At 39.0% G+C, this 24,928-nt stretch overlaps 1 long non-coding RNA gene across 1 annotated transcript in view; it reads left to right on the top strand.

The window, feature by feature from the left end:
- The window catches only part of LOC110594596, a 543,126-nt gene that overhangs the window by 427,977 nt on the left and 90,221 nt on the right, over positions 1 to 24,928 (top strand). The gene's annotated exons all lie outside the window — the stretch shown is intronic.

Genomic DNA, 24,928 nt, shown 5'->3' on the forward strand with positions numbered 1-24,928 from the left:
CAATCCACTCACCTCGGCCTCCCAAGGTGCGGGATTACAGGCTGAGCCACCAAGCCCGGCTCTAATTCATTATTGTAGATATCTACATAATGTGGCAGAGAGAGGGCTAGTGGCAGTTAAAAGTATTCCTTTTGAAAATCAATCAGCAAGCTCTGAAAACCCATCAGATCAATTTTGTTTGAGAAAAAACAAATAGCCAAGGACTGACAGCTTTCATGGAAATGCGAAAGCGTAACTAATTAACAACCTTACCCAACTTCTCTCTTTATCAGTTTACAGCCCGTACTCACCCTACATTTCCTGGAAACCATTTGTTCTTTGAAAATCTGATTTTGTTGAGTACAACCTTGTGAATTCCAAAGAAAATATGCAATCACTCGACATGATCCCCCTCCCTTACCTAAATAAAGGTAGAAGACCCTTCTTCTCCCTTTCTGGGGGACGTGGCCTGGAAGCATTTGCCTGCCGAGTCCGCCTGCATAAATAAAATTGCCACTTCCTATAATAGTCTAGGTGTCAGGACCTCTCTGTCTTCTCGCTACAATAAAACATACTATTTTAAAGCTTTTAACATGGAACCGTACAGCAAGTCAACAGCCATGCTCTCTAAATGCCTATACATGGTCAGCAAATCCAATCTAAAATGTTTGGCATGCCTGAAACATGCTTTTACATTCTACTATTCCTAATTTATAAAATTTTCTTTCCCAGTATATCTGAAAAGATACCTTTAATACCTTTAAAAAATGAGCTCCTCTGCTTAGTCTTCGTTTACTTTTCTGACTTGGGAGAGATTAATTTTAATTAATTAATTAATATTAAGAAATATTAATGGATCGCTATAGTCATTCTTACTAAGAATACAGTTGTGGAACAAGGAACTCTTCTCTCTGTGGAATACTGGAGCAAGAGTTGCTTGTGCAATTATAAAGGAATTTCAAATAGGATGGGCGCATTTCTAAAAAAAACTATTCAATATAATATTTTTTTAGGTGACCTCTCCCATTCTAAAACAAAATTTTTAACAGCAACTTTTTTTAGTGAGAGAAGAACTTACTCTCAGTTTTTTGTTTTTTAAATCCAGGTGGTATGGATATGTCTGCACATAAGATAGATAGCACTGTTTTGGGTGATGTGTTGCTCACTTTAAAAAATCAAGACAAACAAATTTATTTTAAAATAAGGAACCACTCCAGCTTTTTAGAGATTTAGTTTAGCTACAAGGGTCATTAAATCCCCAAGAAGATGGTTGTATATTTAATCAGTTGAAATACTTTGGATTGAATTGAGTCAATATTAAACCCTCTGATTTTCTAAAATGTCACACTTTGTATAAATTGGAGGTGTTTAGAAAGAAGGTGACAAGCCGTGTTTGTACTTTTCATTCCCAGTTGAGAGAAGTCTTTCATTACAAGGCTTTCTCTTAACTTGAACTTCTTTTTCTTGGCTGAAGTATGTTGGCTGAATAATCTGATCAGAGAGCTAAGTTCAAGAAAGCTACAGCAGTGAAACTTGTTGGGAGACTGCTGTTCAGTTGTAAGCTCAGTGCTGAATTTAGTCATTGACACTTTGATTAAAGATTAAAAACACACATGAACCAACTCCAAAACCCAGAGAAAGACAACAAACAAACAGGAACAACTCTGTAAGAACCTTATGACAGGGATCAACTCTTGCATTTCAATTATTAGCCTAAATGTGAACGGACTAAATGCACCACTGAAAAGACATAGAATGGCAAAATGGATAAAATATCATCAGGCAACAATCTATTGCCTTCAAGAGACTCACCTCACTAGAAAGGACACCCACAGACTCAAAGTAAGAGGATGGGAAACAAACTTTCAGGGGAACAGAATACAAAAGAAAGGAGGAGTAGCAATCTTAATTTCAGACAAAATACCCTTCAAGCTATTAAAAATCAAAAAAGATACAGAAGGCTACTACATAATGATAAAAGGCTCAATCCATCAACAAGAAGTATCTATCCTAAACATATATGCAGCCCACATAGGTGCGCCAGCTTTCATAAAGCAACTTCTAGGAAAACTAAAGAAAGATATTGACTCTAACACCATCATAACTGGGGACTTTAATACCCCACTCACAACCCTAGACAGATCATCAGGACAAATTTTTGCTAAATGTGAAAAGTCTTTGTCCATGTTGGTGGTGTTGTTGTTGTTGTGTGTGTGTACTTGAGAGCTCTCAGGACTCGCTTATTAATTGCCTAACTACTGCCAAGTTCTTGAGCTCTTTTCATGATATATGTTATTTTGAAAATTTGCTAGACCCATTCCCTGGAAAAAGCCACCTATAACATACACAGTTTTCTATAAGATTCCCAAGGAGTTAAAGACCTTTTAAAGTCAAGCTACGGATGCACAGAGATTCATCAACCTTCAAGTAAATTCCCCCAATAGGTGATGGAGGCCTGATAAGGAATGCCGAGTTTTGAGAGCATGGAACCCCTCTAAGGAATTCCTCACATCTTTCCAGCCAATTGTTGGCAGGTGGGAAGGCAGGGCCAGTTCTGTCAGATTACATCAAAAGAAACCTAAACCAGTCTTGGTGACTCAGCCTGTAATCTCAGCAATTTAGGAGGCTGGGGTGAGTGGATTGCCTGAGCCCATGGGTTCGAGACCAGCCAGGGCAACTTGGCGAGACCTCATCTCTACAATAAATTAAAAAATTAGCCGGACATGTTCCAGTTACTGGGATGGCGGAGGCAGAAGGATCACTGGAGCCCAGCAGATGGACGCTGGGGTGGCCATGAACGTGACAGCCTGGGCAACTGAGTGAGACTCCAACTCAAAAAAAAAAGAAACCTAAACTATTATGTGTTTAGTTGTAAAAATTTCTTATTTTTAGTGACAGCCAACTCTATCCAGTTGCTTACCAAATATTGAGGTTGGCCAAACAAATTGTCCTAGTAGTACATTTCTGATCATAGACCAACAGTTTGTTACCCCCTCTTACAAATATTGTATTTTATATATGTTCAGAGTGTTTCATTCACATAAATAAAGCTCATTAAACCTTATTATACTCAAAACTCAGGGCCAGGCTCAGATAAATATAATGTATAAAGGTAAATATAAGAATATTTGCTAGCAGGCTCGGTGGCTCAGCCTGTAATCCCGCGCCTTGGGAGGCTGAGGTGAGTGGATTGCCTGAGCCCGAGGGTTTGAGACCCACTGGGCAACTTGGTGAGACCTCATCTCTACAATGAATCAAAAAAAAAATAGCCGGGCGTGGTAGCACGCGCCTGTAGTTCCAGCTACTTGGAAGGCTGAGGCGGAAGGATCGCCAGAGCCCAGCAGGTCGAGGCTGAGGTGGCGGGAGTGGCCACTACACTCCAGTCTGGGCAACAGAGTGAGACTCCAACTCAAAAAAACAGACAAACAAAAAACAGAACATTTGCTATCTCTGAATTCAATACAAGGATCTTCATACATAATACACAAAAAAGATTATGCAGACGTTTATGTGGAGAAAGTACTTAATAATATAAAAACATGACTAAACAAAATAAAATAAAACAAGAAACCAATGTTCTGGGTCCTCTGAAGGTTTGCCATGCTTGGCTGGATTTCTATTGTACTAACCAACTTGGTCCGGCATAGAGGACAGCTTTGCCCATAGTGTTCACAATACTCTCTCTCTGTCTGATTTGAAATCTCCTTTAGACTGATATTAATTTGAAGGTACAATTGGGAAGGGATATATGTCGCTGCAGATAGGTAAAGCTTTGTTGGAGAGAGATCTGTCAAAGAAAACCAGAGCTGGTCAGCAGTTAAAGCAAAGAAAGCAGATTTTAATTAGGAATTACTGCAATAGAGGAAAAGAGAGGTCAGTATAGAACTGTGCTAGATTCTGAACACAACAAGGAAAGGTAAAGATTTATAGCCAAGAAGCAAGGTAAAGGGAGTCAGTAAATGAAAAAAAAATAATGAAGAGGAAATTAGGTAAGGAAATAAGACGTAAGGTGTCTGGCTAAACTGGACAGGATTCTTGCTGAAGGTGGACTAGGGGATTCAGTTATCACCTGCAGATGTTGGTGGATGAAGAAGGTGATCAAATATCCGTCTATGCAAAGATGAACACGAAAATCCAATGGTGGAGGCCTAGTTGCAAAGAGGGTTCAGAGAAGCTTGAGGTAGGTTGGGTGCAGGAGAAATCCTTTGTTGGACTTGACTGTTCCTTGATATGATGACCCTACAGCAGTGGCAGATGGAAGAATCCCTCTCCGGCTAGAATCTTTACAATAGTAACAATACATACACAAATCATCCTGCAGGTGAAAATATCTAATTTGTTGGCATTTTTTAACTGCCAGAATATTTTAAAATACGACTCTGTGATATCCGCCCTGCACATTGTAGAGGAGAAAATATTTCCTCACCCATTGCTGGGTTCATGGCTAAGGACCTATAAAAAAAAAAGACAAATTAACAAGAGAAAAGCATACAAATGTATTTACTATAAATGCCACATGACATGAGAGCGAGCCTTCATGAGAAAATGAAGACCCAGTGGAAACAAGGAAGCTGTGTGCTTTAAAGTTTAGCTTTGATGGACTAAGAGGGTAAACCAGAAGGAACTTAGTGAAGACTGCTTGTTCAGAATCTTCTGTGGTTCTTTGTCATTAGAGATAAGGACATTTCTTTTCTCCAGTTACAGGGAGAACACCTATGGAATGATGGTCTTATGACCTCCTTCAGGGAAGATCAATTAGATTTTGTGGCCTGGTCCAGGGAGGAAGAAGGGAGGGGAAGGTGAGAAGTGACCCTCTCTCTTCTGCTGTTTTCTCGAATGCCAGAGTGCGGCATTTGGGGTTAGCACACCCTCAGTCCCTTGGACATTTTAGTTAACACACTTATTTGTGGATAATATTTCTTCATTCTGAATGTATGTGTGCATGCATGTGTGCACATATTCCCTCCATGTTTCCAGTTTATATGAGCAAATTTACATTTTTTTCTTGTTTTTTCTAAGTTTATAAGCTTGAACTTGGGGGAAAAAAACATCTCAAGGGACAGCCTCTAAATGTCAATCTTGCCAAAGGTCGTCTTAAATTCTCTGTTATCTCTTCTTTTTGATTCTTTCTCATTAGAACAAACCAGCCTTTTCTTGTAGCATGCATGATAGTGCCAGACTTAGAAGTAGGCAGCAGGAAAACTTTTAGCTGAAATTAGAAGGACTGGGGGAGGCAAATAAAGTGGGAACAAGGCTAAGGAAATACCTCACCCGGGGAATTTAGAACCTGGTGGGAAATTAGCATTGAAAACGTAAATGAGGTTAGGGAAATTAAGAGGATTAGCGGGCTTACGGGGATTTACACAGAAATAAAGAGAAGATCCCTGAAAACCTTCGGATCCACTGCCTCTCAACAGAATTAAGACAGGTTTGTTCAAGAGATGCATTTGTGTATGTGTGTGTGTGTGTGTGTGTGTGTGTGTGTGTGTGTGTGTGTGTGTCTTGTTATGTTTCTTTTCTAATTTGAAGTCATTGGGCAAGTAATTACTAACTGATCTTTGAGACTGAGTTTACTGTCTATACCTCAATGTGTCACATATGTCGAGAGACTGACACCTGAGGAAGTGTGCTTGACTGATTGCTGTCTTGTGATTTGTATTGTCATTAAAGGTGCCTGGCTGGGATTGAAATTTCAAATTTTTAGATTGTCTGGTGGATAAAGTCATCATGTGAGAAATAAATTTTGTACATAGTTCTTCTGTGGTGGGCAAATATTTTTTTTCAGTCCTGGCTAGGGAATAATTTAGTTTGGGGGAATATCATCTAAAACATTAAAAACCAGCAAAAAAGGAGAAAAATAGGCATGGGTAAAAATCCAGGAAAACATGAATATATACTTCGAGACAGACTCAAGTCTATATTTACTGGTTGCTTCCTACATAGCCAAAATACTAAATTGAGTGGATTAGGTGGGAGATAAAATCATGTACTCTGAATTGAGGGGTACTTAAACTCTAAGCCAACCCACTCACCTACTGTATGTATGATCTTGGGCAATTCAGCTTTTCTTTTTTTTTTTTTTTTGAGTTGGAGTCTCACTCTGTCGCCCAGACTGGAGTGCAGTGACCGCTCCTGGCCACCGCAGCCTCGACCTGCTGGGCTCTGGTGATGCTTCCGCCTCAGCCTTCCAAGTAGCCGGAATTACAGGCGCGCGCTACCACGCCCGGCTGATTTTTTGATTTATTGTAGAGATGAGGTCTCGCTGCCCAGGCGGGTCTCGAACCTGCGGGCTCAGGCCATCCACTCACCTCAGCCTCCCAAAGGCGCGAGATTACAGGCTGAGCCACCGAGCCCGGCTAATTCAGCTTTTCTAAGCCTCAGTTTCCTTGACTAGCTGAGGAAGTTCAATGGGTTGTTGTGAGAATTAAATGCAATTAAATGAGGTAGTATAAATAAATGGCTTAGTTCGTGTGTGTGTGTGTGTGTGTGTGTGTGTGTGTGTGTGTGTGAGAGAGAGAGAGAGAGAGAGAGAGAGAGAGAGAGAGAGAAAGTGGGGGGAGGGAGAAGGAGAGAGAAAAAGTACACAAAATTGATAGCTTGAGCAAGCATGTAAGAAACACACATAAGAAATTGAAGGATTGGCTGGACTTGGTGGCTCAGCCTGTCATCCCAGCACTTTGGGAGGCCGAGGTGAGTGATTGCCTGAGCCTGCGGGTTCAAAACCAGCCTGGGCAATTTGGTGAGACCTCGTTTCTACAATAAGTCAAAAACTAAACGGGCATGGTAGTGCACGCCTGTAGTTCCAGCTACTTGGAAGGCTGGGGTGGAAGGATCACTGGAGCCCAGCAGGTTGAGGCTGTGGTGGCCAGGAGCGTGCCACTGCACTCCAGTCTGGGTGACAGAGTGAGACTCCAACTCAAAAAAAAAGAAATTGAAGGACCTCTTTCCAACTGAGGCATTATCAGGAAAACCAACAAACAACAAGAACAACAAAAACTTATCAAAGATACATAACTGGGAAGGATGAGACTTAAGTGACCATTATGATTTAAGAGTTGATTTAGACACATTTTTAAATTCAATTTATTACTCCATGAGTACATATTATTTTGTTTCTATTGTTCCCAAAGGGGCAAGTCTGAGGGAGAAAAACCTTGGATAGCACAACCTGGGCTAAGAAAAATTATGAAAAATCTTAAAATAAATTAAAAAGAAATATTTCCAGGTATCTCAAATGGAAAACTAGGATTTGTGGATTGGAAATGCTTCCAGGTTATTTGCTTCTATTAGGTTTGAGAATTTTGCTGTCTTTGAGAGGTTTTGTAACGTTATAAATTGTAAATAACTGATTGTAATGCAAATTATTTGTGTCCGTAGACATGCAATTGAATTCTTTTTTGTCAAGGAACAGATTTCTTTCCCCTTCTCAACTGGTAGAAAATCCATTTGTGCATCTACTTATAAACTTATTTCACCATTCCTATTTGAAAATATATATATATTTTCAGTATTTTGAATTTTTCTTTCTTTTTTTTTTTTTGAGTTGGAGTCTCACTGTGCCGCCCAGACTGAAGTGCAGTGGCCGCTCCCGGCCACCGCAGCCTCGACCTGCTGGGCTCCGGTGATCCTTCCGCCTCAGCCTTCCAAGTAGCTGGAATTACAGGCATGCACTACCTGTACTGGCTGATTTTTTTATTTTTTATTTTTTTTACTGTAGAGATGAGGTTTCGCTGCCCAGGCAGGTCTCGAACCCTCGGGCTCAGGCAATCCACTCACCTCACCCTCCCAAAGGTGCGGGACTACAGGCTGAGCCACCGAGCCCAGCTAATTTTCCTTTCAAATGCTTGTAACATCAGTCAGGTTCCCTTATTAATGAATGAATTAAATAAAATCTTTGACATAAGTTCATTTTATATGTGTATTTGAGTCATGATTTTACCTTTTAAAAAATGTTTTCTTGAACACCTATAATGGTCAGTGCTGAATTTGAACCTAGGTCTGATGTCAGAGTCTATATTACTTTTTCATTCTGTCATGTCTTTTCAGAACAAGGGAGAGAGAGAGAGAGGGAGTATTCAAATTGAACTTCTCTTTTGCAGCAAAATACCATATTTCCAGGCTGTTGATAATCCTTTAGTTTACTGAAACCAGCAGAAATTGTTAGATCCTCACTACCAAAGGCCCAATGAGTTTTTAAAATAAAGTAGCATCACGAGGGTGTCTGGATCTGAAAGAAATGAAGAAAGGGGGTATAAATAAATAATAATGGGAAATTCTGGTCTTTGGGGGCCATTATTCACCTTTTCCAAGTAAATTTCTCTGCCTATAGTGCCTTGAAAACACTTTTCCAGGATAGCCCAGCATCTTTAAGAAAAAAATCTAAAATACTGTCTGAACTAAGTTAAAAACTGAATGAATTCAAGAATGACATCTACTGTAATTGTCTATGCTTCTGAAATTGTTCCCAAAGAGTTCGTTTCTGGTCATAATTATTGACAGCTATGTGCATTCTGACTCTCTTAGGACTTTCTCACCTTCTGACATTCCTTTGCCATAATATTGTTTTAAAAAGGATACTTTTTTTATTTTTGGAGTTGGAGTCTCACTCTGTCGCCCAGACTGGAGTGCAGTGGCCGCTCCCGGTCACCGCAGCCTCGACCTGCTGGGCTCCGGTGATCCTTCTGCCTCAGCCTTCCGAGTAGCCGGAATTACAGGCATGCGCTACCACGCCCAGCTGATTTTTGATTTATTGTAGAGATGAGGTCTCACCAAGTTGCCCAGACAGGTCTTGAACCCGCGGGCTCAGGCAGTCCACTCACCTCAGACTCCCAAAGGCGTGGGATTACAGGCTGAGCCACCGAGCCCGACCAAAGGATACATTTTAAAAAGTGATTTTGTCTTAGTCAATTTTTTAAAACATAAATTCCAAGGTTTTCGTTTAGTTACAGCTCTATATGTCAAGAATGCTGGTTGTATGAATACTAACGTTTATAAAGTTTTCCAATCTTAATTTTCTGTTATTTCTACTGTATGGTAAATATTTTGCTCTTCTGCATACTAGACAGTATCAAGGACGAGGTCATTATTTTGCTTAAAGCATACACATTTAATTTTATTTCTTAATTTAATTTCCAATTTCATTCTGTGTATTTGTTGTATAAAAACACTTCGCTCTTTGGGTTCAATTTCCTCATTTGTAAATGAGTAGATTTTGCTTACAAAATGAGAATATGAGTGTACTCACTCCTAATTCGAATATTTCAGTTATTTTTCAGTCCAAAATACGAGAGTGTGGATGTCTATATATATGAATGTGGATATCTATATATCCTTTTCTACAGCAGTAAAGCTCTCCCCAAAGCTCAAGCATAAAATACCAACAGTCCAGAGAAAATTGAAGATTATTTAACATACGGTAGAAAATAAAACATGATAGCTTCATAAAACCATGAGACAAGATTTCAGACACACTTGTTCTCAGACATCGTAATTCATATTAGAATATTTTTCCAATATGGAAACTAAGAATAAAACTATGCTGTGGCAAACTTGACCCTCATGAAGTCAGTCTATATGACAGCTGTGTGGCATCTACTTGACTGAAAGAGAAGGGACCAAACAACCCAGAGATGCATACACATATGCGTGTTTCTGTTTGGATTGTCTTGAGGTGTGCCTTAGCCTGTTTTTCATTGCTGTAACAGAATAGCATACAATGGGTCACTTATCAAGAAATTCATTTCTTACAGTTTTGGAGGCTGCGGAAGTTCATGCCATGCATGTCACTGGCATCTTGTGAGGGCATTCGTGCTTTATCATAATGTGACACATGGTGATAAGGCAAGGCAACAAGGCCAGAGAGGTCTAGCTTTGATAATAAAGCCACTTCCATGACAACAAGCTTGTTTTTGTGCTAGTCACATTAATCCATTCAAGAGAGCAGAGTCCATTAATCCAAGTTTCCAACACATAATCATTTGGGGGACACATTCAAACCATAGCAATGTGTCAACAAAAATGTTCAAGACTTTAAAAACTAAGCTTTATTCATGCTAAAATAAAAACTCAATAACATCAATTTTATTGATTTGGTCAATTTTTAAATTTTTAAGTCTATTCATTTTATTATTTTTGTTTTGTGGTTTTTAAAATCGTAGATTTAGCCGGGCTCAGTGGCTCAGCCTATAATCCCGGGCCTTTGGGAGGCTGAGGTGAGTGGATTACCTGAGCCCGTGGGTTCGAGACCCTCCTGGGCAACTTAGCGAGATCTCATCTCTACAATAAATTAAAAATTAGCCGGGCGTGGTAGCGCGCGCCTGTAGTTGCAGCTACTTGGAAGGCTGAGGCGGAAGGATCGCTGGAGCCCAGCAGGCCGAGGCTGCGGTGGCCAGGAGCGGCCACTGTACTCCAGTCTGGGCGACAGAGTGAGACTCCAACTCAAAAAAATAAAAATAAAATAAAATAAAATCATAGATTTAAAAACCATATGTAGATTTTTCTCATTTTCAGTGCTGACTGCTGCAGAATTATACCCAATTCTAAATTGTTCACTATCTTTTGTCTACTTTGTTTCAAAAAAAGTGTTGATAAAATTTTTTCCAGTTTTTCACTTCATGTATTATACGTTATCTTTAACGTGGGATATCAGTGTGTTGGACAAGTTGTGGAAGATCTAGAAAGAGGATTCCAAAACTCAATGTGTCTCAGCTTCTCCGGATTAGGGAGCAGCTCTGGTCACACCTTCTGGGAAAGTGCCTTCAGATTGACTTGGATATATAGAAGTAAGATAAGCAAATGCCTGGTTTGTCTGAGACTGAGAAGATTCTCAGGATATAGGACATTCAGTGCTCAAGTGGCAAAGTCCCAGGAGAACCGAGATAAAACAGTCACCCTATGAGTAGGTCCTGGGAGCATCCTTGGATACGTGATTCAATTAGGACATAGCTTGACACAAGCCTGCCCTTACCCATTCATAAGCTTGTTGCTATATCCTGACCCCTGATTTAATCACCCTTTTTTTCCACATTACTTTTGCTTTATATTTTCTCTGCTTAGTACTTAGAATTGCCTGAGACCCTAGTTAATAACCATTTCATCTTCAGGTTTGTGGTTAATTTCTTCTTTCCATGTCTAGCTTTTCAGACCAATTTCATCATACCTAACCTCTGAAATGACCACAGGATTCTTTTTTTCTCAATTTTCCCCCTAAGGTATACCCTCTAGCCCTAGAAGAATCATTAGAATCAGGTTTTGACTGGGGGCAGAAAACAACAATTAAAAATGTCAAAAGGAAATTCTTCTGTTTTGAAAAGTATACTGGTAACATTTCATGGTATCAACTAAGTAGGTTTATGTTTTCTAGGACAAGAACAGGGAGTAGGTTTTATAAAATGCCAGTGTTTCTGAAAAATGATGCTTACTTGTGTACTAATTAGAACCGAATGAGTGAATAAGTTAAGGGTTTACTTAGATCAACAAAATGGAATTATTTTCATAAGTACTTAATTAAAATGAGTAAAGCAAATGCATTCACCATAACTAATTTAAATTATAACCCAGATGTGAAAATGTATTGCAATGTATTATTACATTTTTTTTTTCAGTCACTAAATGATTAGTGACATCTATAATATCTATTAAATAACTGGGCTTCCCTCATGGGCTACATATTTTCAACACTTGAATATTTGTACTATAGCATGACATGGGGTCTGTCAAACCTGTTGATGAACTATTTTGGGAAAATATCATGATCTTTTCAAAAATTTCATTAATACTAGCCAATATTGCAAATTTGGAAACACTTTTTTTATTATCCTTTTATTTTAAAAATGTGGAGTACAATTCAGGGTAGATATACAAATGGTTGCTATGTAGGTACCCTTGTTGATGAGGTGTGTCCCCAGCAGTTTCCCACCACTGCCAATCCTTTTCTTATAGTGTTATGATCATTGTTCAAGGCCCTCTTATGAGTGAGAACATATGGTACTCTGTTCTTTGCTTCTATGATAGATCACTCAGTATTATAGACTCTAAATCCATCCAAGTTGCTGCGAAGTTCATAATTTTGTCCTTCTTTTGGCTGTGGAATATTCCATCATGTCTTTTTATCATATAGAAATGTTAAAATAATTTATCTAAAAACCAACAACCACAGTTGAAAGCTTTGTGAAACCCTTCTCTCTTGCAATTTACAGGAAATTTCAGTTGGTAGCAAATTTTGCTAGGCTGTTTTGGAATCATATAGTTATGTAGGTGTTAATTGCATAATAGAGAAAGAAAATTCTAACAGATTTATGTGCTTCCCAGAATGATGATGTACATTACTTTAACCTGAAGATTCAACTCCAAATAGACTTAATTCAATAGACATGAATCTTATTCCTGCTACCTCAGCAGGGGGTCTGGAATTTACCTGGAGCAGGAGGTTTGGGATTGAGTCTGGAGTGAACTCCTGGGCACTCCAAGTCTATCACATGCCTATGTTACTGTTTCTTCTGGTTAGCCCCTTGTTCCTTTCTTTTTTTTTTTGAGTTGGAGTCTCACTCGGTCGCCCAGACTGGAGTGCAGTGGCCGCTCCCGGCCACCGCAGCCTCGACCCGCTGGGCTCCGGCGATCCTTCCGCCTCAGCCTCCCGAGGAGCCGGAACTACAGGCGCGAGCTACCACACCCGGCTGATTTTTTGATTTATTGTAGAGACGAGGTCTCGCTGCCCAGGCAGGTCTCGAACCCGCGGGCTCAGGCAATGCACTCACCTCAGCCTCCCAAAGGCGCAGGATTACAGGTTGAACCACCGACCCTGATATGCTTTTCTAACCAAAACGATAACAGCACAAACTGCCAGTATTGCCTTCTCCCAGAGACACTTTCTGGCATGTTTCCATAACCAGAGCAGTTTCTTTAGATATGAATAACAGCCAAAATAATGCTGTTTTTTTTCTAGAACTTGGCTTCTTAAGACTGCTGGTCTTCCGAATTGAGATGCATATCAACCGCCAATGGATATTTGAATCTGAATTTTGCTTGATCTTAGCTTTCTCTTTTCTACCCACTGGATTTAGAGAGTACTCAGCATGTCCCATTACTGAGCCCATACAGATTATTAAAATGGTCCAAGAATGGTTTATTTTGTGGCAAACTGCCATGGCAGACAAAGTACTACATTCAAACATCCTGAATATATAATGTTAGATCTATGACTTGTCAGCTGAAGGAATTTGTCAAGCTATTTGATCACTGAGTCATTTTATCATGCTTAAATGATAATATTTGGAAAGTTTGTTTTACAAATGATGTAACGTACATAAGTAGCCCTTTGCAATGTCTAAAACATTAAGTATTTTATTTTTATTTAGTGAAGTTATAGTAGATGCCCATAATAAATTAGGTAATATACTAGTGCTTGCCATAGAGATATGAAATAACATGATCACAGCCTCGAAAGTCCATTGTGCAAAAGGGCAGCAGAATGATAGCAATTTTTATTAGTCACTGCAGTGGTTGTAGTCACTGCGGGCCATTGCTCAGCTTTTGGCCTCTTCCACCATGCTGTACAAGTGTACAGGCTAATCATTTTTAATAGCATCAGCTTCAGGTGGAAAGGCCTTCAGCTCTATGGAGTCATGTGAAAGTAGCAGCATGATTTTTCTTAAAAGCTATTTGGTGTGAGCAGAGTCTTGGACTAAGTTCTGCATTGGTCATTTATGCCAGTGTGCCTCACATTTTCTTTACCAGACCTAATTAAAATGAGATAAAGAAAACGAAAGAGAAAAGCATAGGGTTTCCAAAGCCAGGAAAATTTTAGGAAGGCAAATGCATTTTGAAGTGGTTTTAAACCTAATATCTGGCCCCACATATAATGAGAGTTTCAGAGTGCTTATAACTATATATATATAATATATGCATATATGAGTATATATATGAAAAAAACAGTGCCCCAGAGATGTGTATACACACACATTTTATTTTTTTATGTTCTGATTTCATGCTTGTTTCAAGTACACTTATGCATATTTTAAGCAAGAAAATTATCTTGAAGCCACACATGATTGTAGAAAACAAGATCTATTTGAAGAGCTTCCCCAAGGGGCTAAGGGTTTCGCTACTCAGTCTATGTCTTCTTGGTGTTTGTGGTGGCGTTTGATGGCAAGAAAGGAGTTATGATTGTCACTTTAGCATGTTCTATGACTTTTGGTTTGGAGATTTACACAGCGTCTGTGGTGTTGTGAAAAGTTCCCTCCTGCAATTCTGTCTAGGCTTTTGATACAGTGAAAGAAGGTTAGTCCCTAAGGGTATCATTGAGGGTTATGATACAGGCCTGAACGTGATCAAACGCAACATTTCAGAAGCCTTGAGGATTTCTTTTGAGGCTGCTTGCACTGAATTACTCTCCTATTTTCTCCCTCAGTTTCAATATTTTAACCCAGTTCTCTTGAGGAGTAGCTGCACAGCTCAGCATGCAAAAATAATGAATTAAAAGCACATAGAAAGTATGTCTTAGTGTTTTCTGCACAACTCTGCTTTTTCACTGCCGTGCTTTCCATATTTTGAATGAACACTTTTAACTGCTATGTATTGCCAACATTAATTATGCATATTTTTCTCACAGCCTTTCTGATCTATGGTAATTTTAAAAGAATTATGAGCATACACAACAAGTTACATTTCTCGATGTTGTTTTCTTTTTGACCTTGGCTCACCCTGCAGTACCCAGCTTTCCTTGTTAACCTGGCATATTTCTACTTGTCTTAATGAAATTAAGACTCATCTTTCCTAAGAACTTAGTTTTTCCTACCTAGCTTGGTTTGGAAAGTCTTCTCAGACCACCCCAACTGCACTTGCATCATTGATTCCTTCAGTCATTCTTTTCACAAACATATATTGAATGCTAGGATGCCCTAGAGTGTTCCGTATTGGAATTGCCTTTTTACAATGGTCTTCTAAACTGTTTTATAAGCGTCTTGAATGCAGAGATGAAGTCTGATTTATCTTCTCATCTCCAGATACTAACCCTGTTCCAGAAACAGTAGATACTTGATAACGGACTCACTGATAGAAGCTGCACTGTCATCTTACCAAAGCTAATCCAATTACAAGAGCAAATGAACCAGTATATTGTGTGTTACTAGTAAATCATTTGATCATTATAATTTGTACGTATAGTGTTCAAAATAGCCCTGCGTGTTTTCTCTGAATAGGAAACATACTCACCACAGAAAGTTAAAGCTAAAACCAGCAGTTGTTGTGCAATATACTTCTTAGAATATGTTTTGCTTCACTGTTTGGTAGGCCCACACAGTGTTTTAAAGGGCATGAATCCAGGAAGGTGCTGTGCTTGTACAGAGTATAAGCAGTTTCCCACTCTCCGCCCTAGAGACCACATATGCTTCATGTGCACACGAATTAATTTCTATGAAAACAACAGTTCATTTCGGTCTAAAAGCACAAGTGATGCATTTGTACTCATGGAAAAGGGAAAGGGTATTCCAAGCATAAGAGACCACATGAATAATGCTTTAGAGGAATAATGTGACGTTGCAAGAGGCTGGAAGAGATGAAGCCTTGCTGGAGACTTTGAATAGAAAGGTGCAGTTTGGACTTGGCCCTACTGCATTGACACCTCGGTGTGTGTGTGCGTTAGTTAAATAGATAACATTGTGGAGAACACATTTAAGTTGGCAGAGATTAAAGCTAAGAAGACAAGTAAATAGGAAATTACAGAAATTCTTTTTTTTTTTTGAGTTGGAGTCTCCCTCTGTCGCCCAGACTGGAGTGCAGCGGCCGCTCCCGGCCACTGCAGCCTCCACCTGCTGGGCTCCGGCCATCCTTCCGCCTCGGCCTTCTGAGTAGCTGGAACTACAGGCGCGCGCTACCACGCCCGGCTGATTTTTTGATTTTTATTGTAGAGATGAGGTCTTGCCAAGTTGCCTAGGCGGGTCTCGAACCTGCGGGTTCAGGCAATCCATTCACCTTGGCCTCTCAAAGCACGGGATTACAGGCTGGGCCACCGAGTCCAGCTGCAAAAAAATCTTAGAAGAAAATACTGGAAGTAGAAATAGAACAAATAGGTGGAATTTGAGGGACCACATCTTTGAGGATGACATGGGGAAAAAAGTAGATATAGAGTTCTTTTTTTTTTTTTTAATTCAACAGTCTGTTTGAAAGAAAGTAATTTAAGAGCTTGGTCCCAGCCGGGCTCGGTGGCTCAGCCTGTAATCCCGCGCCTTTGGGAGGCTGAGGTGAGTGGATTGCCTGAGCCCGCGGGTTCGAGACCTGCCTGGACACCTTGGTGAGACCTCATCTCTACAATAAATCAAAAAATTACTTGGAAGGCTGAGGCGGAAGGATCGCCGGAGCCCAGCAGGTCGAGGCTGAGGTGGCCGGGAGCGGCCACTGCACTCCAGTCTGGGTGAGAGAGTGAGACTCCAACTCAAAAAAAAAAAAAAAGGGGGGGTTTGGTCCCATCTCCTTGCCAATTGATTGTAGATTTTTTTTTCTTTTCTAAAAATAATATATTGGAGTTATTAGGTTAGTTAGAAAACATACATTTATTTATATTTCAATTGCAATATAAGCTTATGTTTAAAACAGATGATTCTCCCAGTTTACAAATGACATTTCTAGGAATGATTATATTAGGTTAAACTCTTTTTTCTTTATGTAAATACATTTTGTCATATGCCATCCCTTAGTGCTAGATACGTTTCCAGGCCCTGAGCATACCACCATGCTCAAGGAAAGTGTCTTCCCTCATGCAGCTTATTTTTAGGACGAAATTTCTCATCATCAACTTCTAATCTGCTTTCTTGGGTTTCAAATTAATATGTTATTTTTATACATTGCAGATTAAGTATGCCACTCCAATGGTGTATAGCACTGGGGTGGGTTACATTCTTGTTGGCAACATAAAGAAAAACAAAAGAATTTAAAGCTGTTTCAATGCATTCTCAAGAGCAATTTTGAACAAACCAATAAGAAGTTCAATGTTCAGGTATTAGAAGGGAAAAATTTTAAAACTCCATGTCCTTTAATTATATGCAAATTGTGTTATTAACATTCTAATTAACCATACTGAGCTTGAATGATTTAAATTTTACCCTGTCTTTAGGAAAATTACTATGATTGTCTACTTTTAGCAAAATAGTTGTTTTCCTAAGAAAAAGTTACAACAAATAAATAAGCAGATTTATATTTACTTATTTGGAGAGTAATGATGTGTATGGTTATTGTAGCCACATCAAAAAATCTTATTAAAATTATTGTAACGATTTAACTCTTCTTACTAACTGTTCTTTGTTAACCTTGTTAGTTGTCTGTGCGTACGACATATGAGCACATTATTTCATAACCTTCTGAGTGCTAAGTTTTAGATTGTTTTTTAATTAGCATTTTAATTGCTCATCAAAGTAATTGAAAAGGGAGTCAGAAAATGGAGCATTTGCTAATTCCTTTGGTACCAGTCAACACTAAGTTTTCCCAAGGTCAAGTATCCTCTGATAGTAGAAGCTTTCTTAGCTTTGAGCTCCTTGACACATGATGTGACAATGCTGGGGCGGTCATTTTGGAGAGTAAGAGATCTTCCTCCTTTCCTTCCTTCCTTCCTTCCTTCCTTCCTTCCTTCCTTCCTTCCTTCTTTCCTTCCTTCCTTCCTTCCTTCCTTGTTTTTCTTCTTTTCTTCCTTCCTTTCATCTTTAGTTTATTGAAGAAAATAGGAGATTTGATTGCTATACAATGAAAAGATGGGAGACTTAGAATATCCCCCATAATCCAGGTTATTTCCAAGTAGACACTTCCTGTCTTATTTGAGATGTGAATTTGTTAGATCAATGTTGGACTGCTTTTGGTCAAAGAGAGAGATTTGACATCATTTATTCACTTTTTAGAAAAATACTGAGTGCCTTCTGTATTGCAAGTACTAGACTAGAAACAAGCAGGATAAAAATTTCTAATTATCAAAAGAAAAGAGCACAGGCATACCTCAGGGAATATTGTGGGCTTGTTCCAGAACACTGCAAAGGAAATATTTCAATAGAGTATGTCACAATAATTTTTTGGTTTCTAGTACATATAAAAGTTATGTTTATACTATTCTATAGTCTATTACATATACAATAGATTATGTCTAAAAAGAGGACACAACTTAATTTAAAAATAGTTTAGTGCTATAATATGTTAATTTCTGAACCTACAGTGAGTTTTAATCTTCTTGCTGGGGGAGGGTCTTGACACATTATCAATGGCTATTGACTGGCTGAACCTACAGTGAGTCTTAATCTTCTTGCTGGGGGAGGGTCTTGACATATTATCACTGGTTGTTGACTGGTCGTGGTGGTGGTTGCCAAAGATTGCAGACCAGTCACGATATTATTATTATTATTATTATTATTACTATTATTTTGAGTTGGAGTCTCACTCTGTCACCCAGACTGGAATGCAGTGGCCGCTCCCGGCCACCGCAGCCTCGACCTGCTGGGCTCCGGCGATCCTTCCGCCTCAGCCTTCCCAGTAGCCGGAATGACAGGCATGCACTACCACGCCCGGTTGATTTTTTGATTTATTGTAGAGATGAGGTCTTGCTGCCCAGGCGGGTCTCGAACCAGCAGGCTCAGGCAATCCACTCACCTCAGCCTCCCAAGGCGCGTGATTACAGGCTGAGCCACTGAGCCCGGCTACCAGTCAAGATATTATTTTAAGCAAAAACTGAATTCAAACAAAGATCCTAACTCTCTTCAATTCTGTGATGGCTGATAGAGGTGAGAAATCTACAGGAGAAAAGTTGGAAGCTAGCAGTGGTTGGTTCATGGGGTTTAAGGCATGAAGTTGTCTCTGAATTATAAAAGTACAGGGTGAATCAGCAAACGCTGATATAGAAGCTTACAGCAAGTTCTCCATGAGACTTAGATAAGAACACTGACACCTCTTCAAACCATTAAAACTAACTCCGTATTGGTAAAAAGTCTCTTTCGCTTTCTTATCTTTCATTTATTCACTAAAGTGGCACTTTCCATTTCCTTCAATAACTTGTTCTTTGCGGTCACAACTTGGCTCACTACTTTGCACAAGAGGTCTAACTTTCGGCCTGTCTTGGCTTTCGGCATGCCTTCTTCACTAAGCTTAATTATGTCTAGTCTTTGATTTTAAGTGAGAGACGCGTGACTCTTCCTTTCACTTAAACAGGCAGAGGCCAGGGTAGAGTTACTAACTGGCCTAATTTCAATTTTGTTGTGTCTCAGGGAAGAATGAAGCCCAAAGAGGGAGAGAGAAAAAGAGAGAGTTGGGGAACCGCTGGTGACTGAAACCATCAGCTACACACATGTATCTCTTAAGTTTGCTGTTTCATATGAGTGATTTGTAGCACCCTAAATCAGTTATAATAGTAAGATCAAAGATGACTGATCTCAGAGCACCATAAAAGATATGATAATAACAATATAGTTTAAAATATCGTATTTCTGAACTGTAACGCGGAGACATAAAGTGAGCACATGCTATTGGGAAAAGAAAGGCACCAAAAGACTTGCAAAACACAGGATGGCCACAAACCTTCATTCTGTAAACAAAACAAAACAAAAAAAGTAATATCTGCAAAGCACAATAAAGCAAAGTGCAGTAACATGGGGTATACCTATAATCATTTAAAAAAATGTATAGACTAAACAGTGAAATGTTTACCAAAATTAACATAAACAAATCAGAGTTACACCTACCAAATGGATGCTAGCATAAAGTTAGTAGTGCAGTGGCTCGGTGCATAGACTCTGGCAGGAGGGTGCTGAGGTGTGAAAACCCAGAATTCCACCTTCTGCTCTGTGACCATTTTGTGCCTCAATCTTTTCAATAATATCTGGGAATATCATATCTGTCAACTTTTAAAATTCCCATTGACAGAGCCAAAAAAAAAAAAAAAAAAACAAGACAATAAGAATTTGATACTATGTCTTCTAATGATCTTAGTGGCTCTCTCTCTTTTTTCTTCTATTCCTTTTTCCAATACGTTGTAAAATGTAAAATATGTTTTAGGTTTTACAGAGCTAGAGTATATGACTTCAGATTCACCAATTTTCCTCTTCCTGATTTTTGTATTCAGACTCATGAGTCACGATTATCTCCTGAGAGAAAGTGCCCTAGCACTAACCTCTGACCAAAAGAATTTAGACACCGATGCCTTCTGTAGTTTATCGCTTTTTCCACTCTGGCAGGAAAAATACTATCCTCACTTTGAGGCACATTTCACAAGTATAGTTCAAGTTAATGATGGAGAAAAAGTTGCATTTGTACTTTTAAAAAGTCTCCGTTGAAGCCGGGCTCGGTGGCTCAGCCTGTCATCCCACGCTTTTGGGAGGCTGAGGTGAGTGGATTGCCTGAGCCCGCGGGTTCGAGACCCGCCTGGGCAGCGAGACCTCATCTCTACAATAAATCAAAAAATCAGTCGGGCGTGGTAGTGCGCGCCTGTAATTCTGGCTACTCAGAAGGCTGAGGCGGAAAGGATCGCTGGAGCCCAGCGGGTCAAGGCTGCGGTGGCCGGGAGCGGCCACTGCCCTCCAGTCTGGGCGACAGAGTGAGACTCCAACTTAAAAAAAAAAAAAAAGTCTCAGTTGAAAATCTCTTTAGTTGCTTTCTCAAGGTAATGTCTTCTTCTCCCAACCTTTGAAATGCCCATTATTTTAGACCAAAGCCAGACCACTGTGGCCATTGACAGGTTACACATGTGTACAAGAAAATCTTTGTTTCTGGTGAAAACAGGATGTGTACGGTTATATCTGGATGTTTTTTCTTGATACTAGCATGTGACCTAATGACCTGATATAGCCCTAATTCACTTAACTATGTACCATCCTGACAAGTGCTTTGAAATAGAGCCCATAGAGCATCACGGACCTTTCGGTAGCCCTTGAAACACTTAGTCTAATCTAGTTCGCTCAAAGTTCTGTGTACAGGGCACTCTGATCATGAGTGAGGCTGCGGCACCAGAATTGTTCTTGGGTTAAAAGTTGACTTGACTTTATAGATACAGATCTAAGACTCCCAAAATCTAACATCAACCAATGTTCATCTCAATAGTTTGCTTCTACATTTCCTAATTATATAAACATTTTAGATGTTCAGGAAGGTAAATTGCAGTCAGTCCAGTTATCCATGTACTAAAAAATTCTGTAGTTGTGAAATAAAAGCACAAGTGCTCACTCTGGAAAGCATTCCTGTGAAGAGAGCTAGGGTAACAAATGGTGAATATTGATTCAAGTCAACATGGATTATCTAAGTATTTACTGTATGTTCAGCACTGTACTAACATCATTGAGAAACCAAAAAAGAAAGAGTTGATTTTTTTTTCAGACTCTTCAACGAAAATTGTTGATGTATGCAAACCCTTGTGAGTGAATATGAAAAACTTTAAAGACCTATATTTATGATATAGTATGACTGTCATAAAATATATTACCTAGAAGGGACAGGGGACCTTCATACATGTAGAAGGGTGTGGAGAGGAGATATTTTGTGAAAAGATATTCTTTCCTGGGGTTGCTCTCACCTAGAAACAAATCCTGCTTCTTAGGAAGAAAGCACGAATGTCAAAAGATTGACCTGAGTGGGTAGAACGCTGACATCTTTCTTTCTTAATCTGAACCATAGTGTAATTATATTTAAAAAGGAGTTCATGGGTTGGAGATTGTATCTTGAGACAGAATATCTGGAATGCTGGTGATAGAATGGATTTGAGAGTTATAGAAGAGATAACTTATGATTTTGTGTATCAACCTCTTATCACCCAACTACTAAATATCTTTAAAATCTTGTGTTTCCATAAAGTTTGTCTAAGTCTTTGAAATATTATACTCTGCCTCAGCAGTGTTAAGGGAAGTCTGGTTTAGGGATATTTGTTTATTTTCATTTGTTTGTTTACATTAGAACTATAGAAAAAAGAGTGCTCTAGAGCCAGAATGAAGGTGGAAGTGAACACTGAAGTAAGATAACCTCAAGAGTCAACTTTTCCCTATTTCATGAAGATTTTATTTTCAGAAATAAAAGTTGAAGATGCTGAATTAAATGTTTTTAAAATCACACACATACACACCCAAGCACACACACACTCACAGACACACAATAGGGAACAAAATGGTAAATAAATAACTCAACAGTTAATTATAAAGGGAAATGAAAGCTACAAAGGAAAAGGTCAGGGAGCAAGCAATGCAAATCAGCATAATTTATTTCAAGGGATCAAGGAATTCTTCTGAGAAAGTGACATTTCAGCTGAGCCTTCACAGATGAGTAGGATTTTAACCAGCAAAGAGTAGAAGAAAGAACATTCCCGGAAGAGGAAAGAACTCATGTGAAGAAACAGCAGTGGGAGAGATACCCTGAATTAGGATAGCTCAAGAAAACCCAAGCAACTGGGAAGTCCCAAGTGCATGACAAGTGTGAGACAGGTTTAAGAAGATAGACAGTGAACGAATAAGACACTAAATAAGCCATTGTTCGATTAATGAACAAACGAACAAACAATTATTAGCAATAATAGTATTTTCTTTTCTTGGTCAGGTGTATGTAAGTTAACAAAGTGTGAGTTTCTTAGCACTATGACTTCCTAGCTGTTTCTTGGGTACAATCAAAAGCATTACCTTAAGTAGAAGTGAAAATAAAAGCTTCACAACCTTGAATTAGATTTAAAAAAAAACCTTTTGTACTTGTCTAATCAGGTAAACATCATAAAAATACAAAAAGTATCAGTAACTGGGAAAAGAGAGCAAAGCCTCTCAGAACATCCAACCCAAATGTTTGTTCAGTTATTTTATTCTGGATGTTTTCTGTTCCTACAAAATGTAGAGGTATTTATGAATAATGGAATGCAAGCTTGTGAAAGAAAGTCCTTTATTTTTGCTCCTGTTCGCCATAAGAAACAAGTGTTCTCAGTATATATGGCAGAGTGAAAGATTCTCTTGAATTTGAATTTTGGCTCTGATATCAACTGATCCTGTCCCCTGAGCAAAAAACCAACAACTTTATTCATTCATTCTTTTAACTGATCTACACCAAAAAAATTCCCGGAGTTGTATGAGTTTGATGTTGTTAAAAAATCTCCCTTCCAGTCCTTTCAAACATGACCACACTTTATTGCTATGTTTAATTAAATGGCACTGCATGATAAGGTTACTGAAGAATTTTAGGGGAAGGGGTCTTTTCTGGGAGAAAGTCAGTTCAGGGGGGAAAAAATAGAATTCAGATAATTTTTCAATCTTTGAAGGAGCTGAGTGAGCAGATAAAGGAAAGATGGGGTGTTAACCCTTAAATTCCCCAGGCAGAAGACTTCTCCGTGTTCATTTATCATTATTGGAGCGAATAGACAGTGTGGCCTTGACAACTCAAGGCTGAGCTGGGCATGTATCCCGTGGGTTTCACTACCAGCACAATGCTCTAATAATTTCACCTGAGCATCATAGCGTTGCGAGAAGGACAATATAAAGGTCTAAATACCTGTTTGCAACAAGATCACAAATGGGAAAACATCTGTTCACAGGCATATTTTTTATTTATAGCTGGGAAAGTAACTGAGTTCGATCCATTCTTCCTTGTTTTCTTTTCTTCCCTATTAGTTACACAGAATGTAAGATAAGCAGCTTTAGAAGCACATTTTTTCTCCATTATCATAAGCACCCCTGCTACCAGGACTTTTCTTCTCAGTAGCACCACTTTGGAGTTTATAACGTTTTACAGAAAATACCTTTTCCACTCTTGCCTCCAGAGACTTGAGAGATTCAGGAATGTATGAAGTGAGGACTTTCAATGATTTCTCCTTATTTTTAGGAGAAATTGTCCTGAGGTGAATGACATGAGTTCATCATTTCTTTTTTCCTATGTTAAAAAATGTGGGCCGTTATTGTTTTGGATTTCTCCGCATTTGCGTAAATGATTTTCCATTGATTGCTTATTCCTTTCTTTCTATGAAAATGTACCTTGAGGTAGCATCCAGCTACACAGTCTTGATTTTGTGTTTTTTGATTAAAGATAGACACTCAGGTCTGTTCATGTAGTCACAGATAGAAGGTTTCGTTCTTTTTTATAGATACATTTGATATAGCTTTTTGTTGGTTTTGGTTTGGTTTTGTTTTAATATATACTTATCCCACATGTCTTTATCCATTCTTTTGTTAATAAGAACTTAGGTTGTTTACATATCTTGGCAATCGAGAACAATGCTGCAATGAACATGAGGCTGCAGACAGCTCTTTGAGTTACTGATTTCATTTATTTTGCCTGGATATCAAAATAAATGAGAAAAATGGGGAGACATTGGTCAAAGGTATAAACGAATATATACCCTTTATAAGACGAAGAAGTTCTGGGGATCTAGTGTTCCAGCATGGTGACCATAGCTTTTTTGTTGGTGGTTTTTGTTTGTTTGATTTGTTTTTTAATATTTCCAGATTTACTCTGAGCCAAATGTGGGTGACCAAGACCAGAGGCACAACCACAAGAGGTCCAGAACACAAGCACCCATGTTGTGTTGTGTTTGGTTGTGTTGCAGCTTGGTTTTATAGATTTTAGAGAGTCAGAAGTTTATAGGAAAAGGAATTTCCATGCAGGGCAGGTTGCATATGGCCAGAGCTGCAGGGATGAAAGTATTCACTAAGACCGTTATGAAATAAGAAAGGTAGATTTATAAAGGGAAGATATGTTGTGAAGGGTACACTGGACAAGACAGCAGCAAGAGTGTTGGCTGTCTGCAAAGAGGCAGTGGCTTAAATGGAAAGTTATGCTATTGTATTGGAATTCAGTTGGAGATTCAGTATGGGCATGAAATGGCCTGCTGGGCATTGAGGAGTTTGGTAAATTATGTGCATTGTTGGAGGTTTGCAAAGAGGCTGCTTGATTGCAGGATTTTGTCTTTTATTGTTATTATTATTATTATTTTTGAGTTGGAGTCTCACTCTGTCACCCAGGCTGGAGTGCA

Source organism: Carlito syrichta, unplaced genomic scaffold (genome assembly GCF_000164805.1).
Source record: "Carlito syrichta isolate Samal-C Ts95f unplaced genomic scaffold, Tarsius_syrichta-2.0.1 Scaffold316402, whole genome shotgun sequence".
Lineage (NCBI taxonomy): Eukaryota > Metazoa > Chordata > Mammalia > Primates > Tarsiidae > Carlito > Carlito syrichta.